This window comes from Salvia hispanica, chromosome 6 (assembly GCF_029641045.1).
Source record: "Salvia hispanica isolate PSC_SH4W2 chromosome 6, Shi_PSC_v1, whole genome shotgun sequence".
Taxonomy (NCBI): Eukaryota; Viridiplantae; Streptophyta; class Magnoliopsida; order Lamiales; family Lamiaceae; genus Salvia; species Salvia hispanica.
The window spans coordinates 5,030,301-5,037,011 of NC_142697.1; the positions used below are offsets into that span (position 1 = coordinate 5,030,301).

Consider the following 6,711-nt stretch of genomic DNA (forward strand, 5'->3'; position numbering starts at 1 on the left):
AGCATAGTGATCAGAGAGCCGGAAGAGAAAGGGAGATCAAGCGACAACGACTACACTTCCAACGAGGAGTCTGACTCGGAGAGTGATATCTCTCTGGAAGGAGAAGAATATCATGAGCAGCAGCTCCCCGACAACCACCTTGAACTAGTCCATCCTCCGGTAGAGAGGATCGTGTACCGGCGGTGGAGGGTAATGCTCACTGATGAGCTTATGGAGGACATGAAGCACTACGACACCAAAAAGCTTCAAGACGCATTTGACGACAAAGACGACAGTAGCAAGCAAGTCAAGTGCGGAAAGGTACTCCACATACCCTCTTTGGATGAGTTGTCTGTTCGTGATTCCTTCCTGGCCAGTATGGAAGCATTGGGTTTTGAATGGCTGTTAGAGAATAGGGACCCGAAAATATCTGTGAGATTAGCGAAGGAATTCTTCACCACGTTTAGGTTCCAACTCACTACGGACCTAGACGAGGTGTCAATTTCCTTTAGGATATTCGGTGGAGAACTGTCCATGAGTCTGATAGAGTGGACTGTGCAACTGGGTATGTGTAGCCTAGAGGAGGCTATCGGACCGGACTGGAGAAGCCGTGAGAGGGGGGTACCGAGGCGACATATATAATTTGAGCCGCAGGAAGCCTGGGAGAAGCTAACACACCCCGATGCTGGCCAATTCGCCTCCACTAAATCCAGATCCACCCACTTCAACAATTCCATGCTGCGATTGGTGCAGCTCTACTTAGGCTATAACCTACTGGGGCAGAGCAACTCAGCTGCAAGAACGTCCATGACCGAATTGTACTTGGTGTGGTGCGCTAAGCGTGGAAGAAAACTGCACTTGGGATTTTGGACAGCCTACCAATGCCACCTGATAGCCACCTACCCAGCCAGAAACTTGTCCCTCTGCCACATATTAGGAGCCTTCGTGCGCAACAACATCATCATAACAGAGGCAGAAGACCTATCTCCAATGTACATGGTCGACGCTCCTGGCCTGTTTGATATACCCTTCTTCGTCCGCACCAACTTGGTATACTACAGAGAAGGAGTACCCCAGTTCTACCAAATGGGAGAAGCCCCTGAAGGAAGGGCACAACAAGGCCAGGAGGTGCAAGCTATCCAGCTCGACCAAGCGCAGAGGCTGAGGCAAGAAAATCTGGAGCGGGCAGTGACTGAGCTGGCTGAGGAGAATAGACAATCACGGGCAGAGATGACGAAGCTGACAACCCTAATGGAGAGCATCCTAAAGGAGTTGGCAAGAGGGAAAGCAAGAAGTGGAGCTGGAACAAGCGGACGTGGAGGACAGGAGGAAGAACCCACCGGACCTGAGGAAGAAGAAGGCGATGGACAACAGGAGGATGATGACAACCAACCCGGACCTACTGAAGAAGAACCAACGGACCCACCCGCACAGAACCCTGCACCAAGAAGGAGAAGGAGGAACATCTGATCGAACCACCCCCAAATTGACCAATTAGTTCCTTTTTAGTTTTTTTTTTAATTTTTAAGTTTTCTTTTAGTTCTATTTGTTTTACTTTGTTAATAGGTAGAATTATGTGTTTTAATTGTGAGTAAACCCCATTCACAACACTTAGCCTATTTAATAGTCTAAGTGTGAGAAGTAAAGGGTTTGCTCCTTTGGTGCATGTATGTTTATTATGTTTTTCTTTGTGTTTTGTCGTGGGCATGTTACCTCACACTTAGCCTACTGCGTAGTCTAAGTGTGAGGAGTTTATATGTTTATATGTTTGTAAAGAAAGAAGGAGAAAATCGATCTAAGAATTTCCAGATCCAAAAAAAAATAGAAGGAGGAATAAGGGTGGCAAAGCCACAGAAGAGAAAATTGAAGAAAATGGTCGCAGATACTTGACCACAAAAAGAGAAAAGAGGAAGAAGGAATAAGGGTGGCGAAGCCACAAAGAAGCTACTGACCAGTTGGAAGCCAATGTCAGAAATTGTCCAGCCGAAGAAGAAGCCCTAGCCAGAAGCCCGAATGCACACAGTTCTCCCTCATCAAATAAGGAGCTGCATGTGAGATCTGAGTCCGAAACATCTGTGGTTTAGCATTGAGAGAAAACAGTCCTAACATCCCCTGTGAGGAATGAGTGACTGAGTGAACCCATTGTTTGGCCTAAGATTGGGTGATCCTGACAAGCAGATGTACTGACTGGGGAAGAAAAGGGGGGCAGCGGAAGTTCAAGGCTGCCTAAGGCCGGATTGCACCTGATCTCGAGGGGAAGGGTGGTTGAAAATATAGCCTGTTCTATGTGTTTAAGTTAATTATATGTGTTATGTGTTTGTGTCGTTATCTTGTTTCTTTTCTTTTGCGTCAGAGTCTTGCGTCTAGTTAGGTAGAGTCGGTCAGGGGGAGTAACCAGGCTCGAATTCGACTTATTTCTTTTTGTTTGTCTTCACGCTTGAGGACAAGCATGTGGTAAGTGTGAGCAGTTTGATAAGTCGTATTCTAAGCCTTGGTTATTGGTCAGTATGTCGAGAAATGCATGTATTATCTACAAAACAGTTGCTCAAGTGTGCAGGATTAAAGGATCGAAGTCAGTAGGAGACGATTCAGGTGACGCAAGTGAAAAGGGCGCCAGAAGGGTGCGATACTGACCAGGATGCATGCCAGAGAAAAGGCTCGAGATGGAGAAGGAGGATAGCTGGGATGATCATTGACAAGGGCAAAAGGGTCAAAATGCGGAGGAAGTCTACCCTAAAAGCAAGGGCAAACCTCCCTATAAAAGAAGCCACTTGGAGAGAGAGAAGAGGATCGCACTTAGAGTTCGCCCTTGAGTCCAGCCACCACACTTAGTTAGAATTCTCTCTAGAAGATCAGTTCCTTCAGCATTATCCAATCTCTCGTTCCTCGCCACAGCCATGGTCACTTGACGTCCAAGAGTCTGCCGGAGAAGTCATCAGTCCACCGTTCCAGCCAGTTATCGTAGTAGTATAGCAGTATCATCGCCCGGAGTGGCCAAACAATCGTTACTTTGCTTTCTAGTTTAATCTTTACTTGTTTTCATCGTTGTTTTTGTTGCAAACACTTTCGCTGTTGCCTTTTGAAGTACTTTGTTATTTTCCAACTTTCACGTTATGAAGTTTCTATTTCGCATGTCACTTTGGTTCGAGTTTGCTTCATTCTGCCTAGGGAAGTTAGATTTAGTTATTGCTTTCAATTTCTAAGTGTTTTCTTATCGGGAGTTGTTGATTCGAAGTTGTAGCTGTGTTTAGTCAAGTTTTCGTGCATGAGTTTCTTTTCTGCGCCGTGATTACCACCTTGCATGTCAGTCAGTAGAAGTAAAGTTGCAGTTTCACCGTTTAATTTAAGTTTGAGCATTTAAATCGATGGATCTTGAGTTTGAATTTATGAATCTGAAGTTTAGTTATGGTGTTTGTGTTCATATGATTTCTGTCAATACTTGGTGAAGAAGAAAACGTCAAAATCAACTTTAATTGGACCACTTTTACTTTTAAGTTACTTTTGCTTTTGTTCTCTACTTTTCAGTTGTACTATCCAGACCTGTCAGAGAGCCCCTAGCCACCAGATATACCTTGTTGTCTAATTTTCCTCTTTTAGTAACTGTCTACTTTCCATATGTCTCTGAGACACCTTGTCCCATACTTTCATGAACACCACCACATGCATGTTACTTTCACGCCTACTAGTCAGTAGGGTGCCACCTTTATTTCTTGTCTAGGTAAAATCTCAACCCAAGCGTGGTAGCTAACCAAAACACCCAGGAAAGTCACCGCAGTTATCAAAACGTGTCCATCCTCGTGGGATTCGACCCTTACCTCCATTATACTAATCAGTAAAAGTGGGTTGAGGAAACTTGTTTGAAGCTAGGTCCCGGTTGTCGTACCAACGACTCAGCTGGGTCGGGAATCTCTTCCTGATCAGTTGGATACACTCCAATTTACATACGAAAACCATAAAGGGAAAAGGAAAAACCTGACTGTCAAAGCTTTTAGCTTAAATTCAAAAGAGAAGGATCTTTATCCCAAATTGTCCATAAAATACCAAAACTTTTCTCCTATAAAAGCATCCCCAAACCCCACACTTCTCACAACCTTTAAACACCAAAAATTCGAAGGAGCAAGAGAGTGAAGAGAGTGGCAGTGAGCTTAGGAGCATCTCAACAAACAAGAGGGATCCACAAGCAAGTTTATCTCCGCGAGTTAAGGGTGGAGTCAGGAAAAATTCAAGTTAAGGAGCTTTAAGCGAACGAGGTGGGCTTTCGAACTAAAGTGTTTTTACGTGGGCTTTCTAGTTACTTTACAGTTGTTACGAAAAATATTTTATGGGCTTTCGTAACTAAGTATTTTACGAGCTTTTGATTCAAGATATGATTGTGGGCTTTCTGTTAAAATTACAGTTCTTACGAAAAGTATTTTACGAGCTTTCTATTGTGACATATGATTGTGGGCTTTCGAACTAAAATATTTTTAGTGAGCTTTCAGTTTTAAGTATGTTTACAGTTTTTATGAAAAGTATTTGGTGCACTTTCTATTTAAGATATGATGTTAAGTGCGAGTTTGCTATTTAATGCGAAATTTTATGAAAAGTGCTATTTACATAAAGTGAAAGTGAAGTTATTTATTTGCTTGATGTTATGTGTTGCATTATTGGTGCTCATGAAGTGTCACTAGGAGTTAGGTGAATTTCGGTTCACCGGGAGTTTAGTGAATTTCGTTTCACCAAGAGTTTTGTGAATTCGTTTCACCAGGAGTTTCATGAATTCGTTCACCAGGAGTTTAGTGAATTCGTTCACCAGGAGTTTTATGAATTCGTTTCACTAGGAGTTTCGTGAATACGTTTCACCAGGAGTTTCATGAATTCGTTTCATTTCACTAGGAGTTTCATTAATACGTTTCATCAGGAGTTTTGTGAATTCATTTCACCAGGAGTTTCGTCAATTCGTTTCACCAGGAGTTTCGTGAATTCAGTTCACCAGGAATTTTGTGAAATTCGTTCCACTAGGAGTTTTGTGAATTTCGTTTCACCAGGAGTTTTGTGAATTTCGTTTCACCAGGAGTTAGTTGTTCCAGGAAAATAGATCGGCAGATCGCTTCTGATAATGACAAGGAAAATGATTTAGTGTTCTCGGATCTTTTACTTAAAACACCGAGTTTACTTAGAAGTGACTTGACGAAACCAGTTTTTAGTAAAATATATTTCGGCACGTGTCCACTGAGTACACCAAGTACTCAGCCCTGATATGTTTTAAAAATGTGCAGGTTGAGCAGTGATGATGGCGAGCGGTGTTGAGCACAAACAAATGAAGATCCTTCGATATAGTAGTACTTGGATGCGTCGTATATCCATACACGATGTCATCTTCTATTGACTCTTCCGCTGGAATGTAAAATTTGAGTTTACACTCTTTATATTATGCACTCTGATATATATTACTCGAGTTGTTTCAGTTCAAGTCCTGTTGTGCCACAGTTTTTCCCTTTCTTCCCCGCTTCTTTCATCTTCCCCTAGTCGCGATCAACCGGGCTTTTCTATCCTTAGAAGGTGCGGTCGTGACATTTTCTCAATCAAAATTTATGATTTTAGTTTTGTCATTGAAGAGCATTAAGTCAGCGGGGTGTGTTTGAATAAAAAATCTCCCGATCCAGAGAATCCACTAGACACCGGGTCCAGGAACTCAGAGAATCTTTGGGTTACCTGTCGTTGGGCACACAATCACTTCCTTAGCTTTTCAAAACCCTCAACTTGCTATGCTAAAAAGGTTAGTACAGGGAAGCAGAGATCGAATCCACAGAGACAGATGCGTAAGTAAACATGCTAAAGGATTTGGAAACTATTTTTGGCTGCTGCCACGCAATTTTCTCAGGGTTGAGATTTAATTCATAGGCTTGGGAAATGAAATGTTCTATTCTAACAGCTAGATCTAGACAGAGACAACATAACATGCATAATAACCAAAAGCGTTCGAACAACTACTGGACTTGGTAAACAACTTCCTAAACTAGCCTAGACAGAGGGAAAACGAAACGTGGGGACCATTTCCCAAAACGGCATAGTACGACGGAAAAAAGCTGCAAATTAACCAACTAAAGGACTAACTAACAGCGACATCATCTTCTCTAACTTTTATCACGAAATAACCGATGCAAAACAGAGCAAGCAAGGATCGAAACAGGGCAAACGAAATTAAACTGATTAACACAAAGAACTACTGGAACTAATACAGATCTACGATTACTAGACGAGGTAAACACGTAAACAGAAATTAACTATCATAACCATGCATACGTGAACAGATCCAGACATCGGACGCTTCATCCACTCCGGATCCAAGCCATCCACAACAATCAAACACCATTTTCATCTCCAATCTTCGCAGATCCAAACAAAGTCAACCAATCAACTACAATTCTCCGCGCAATTCAAACTCCAACATCAGGTCAAACATCAACAAGCATCGAAAACAAGAGGAAATGTAAAGATAGCATAAAACAGACAGAAATGTAAATCCCATAACAAAATAGTGCAATATCCAACGAGATTATAACAAATACGATCGAGCTTCGAACAACAAAGACTCAGGAAATCCGAAATGTAAACAGAAAGCAAATAAACGATTGTATCTTCGCCTCCGTGGAGACGGTGTTACACCACAACTGAATCAGAAACGTGAACCCCCCGAGATGATTCCCCTAAAGGTGTGTGAAAGAAAAATGAAAAGCTAAGCTAAGAGTC

General features: G+C 42.4%; 1 pseudogene; it reads left to right on the plus strand.

The window, feature by feature from the left end:
• The first annotated feature begins 210 nt into the window (after window positions 1-210).
• Window positions 211-1,549, plus strand: LOC148923107 (uncharacterized; annotated as a pseudogene).
• Window positions 1,550-6,711: the final 5,162 nt, after the last annotated feature.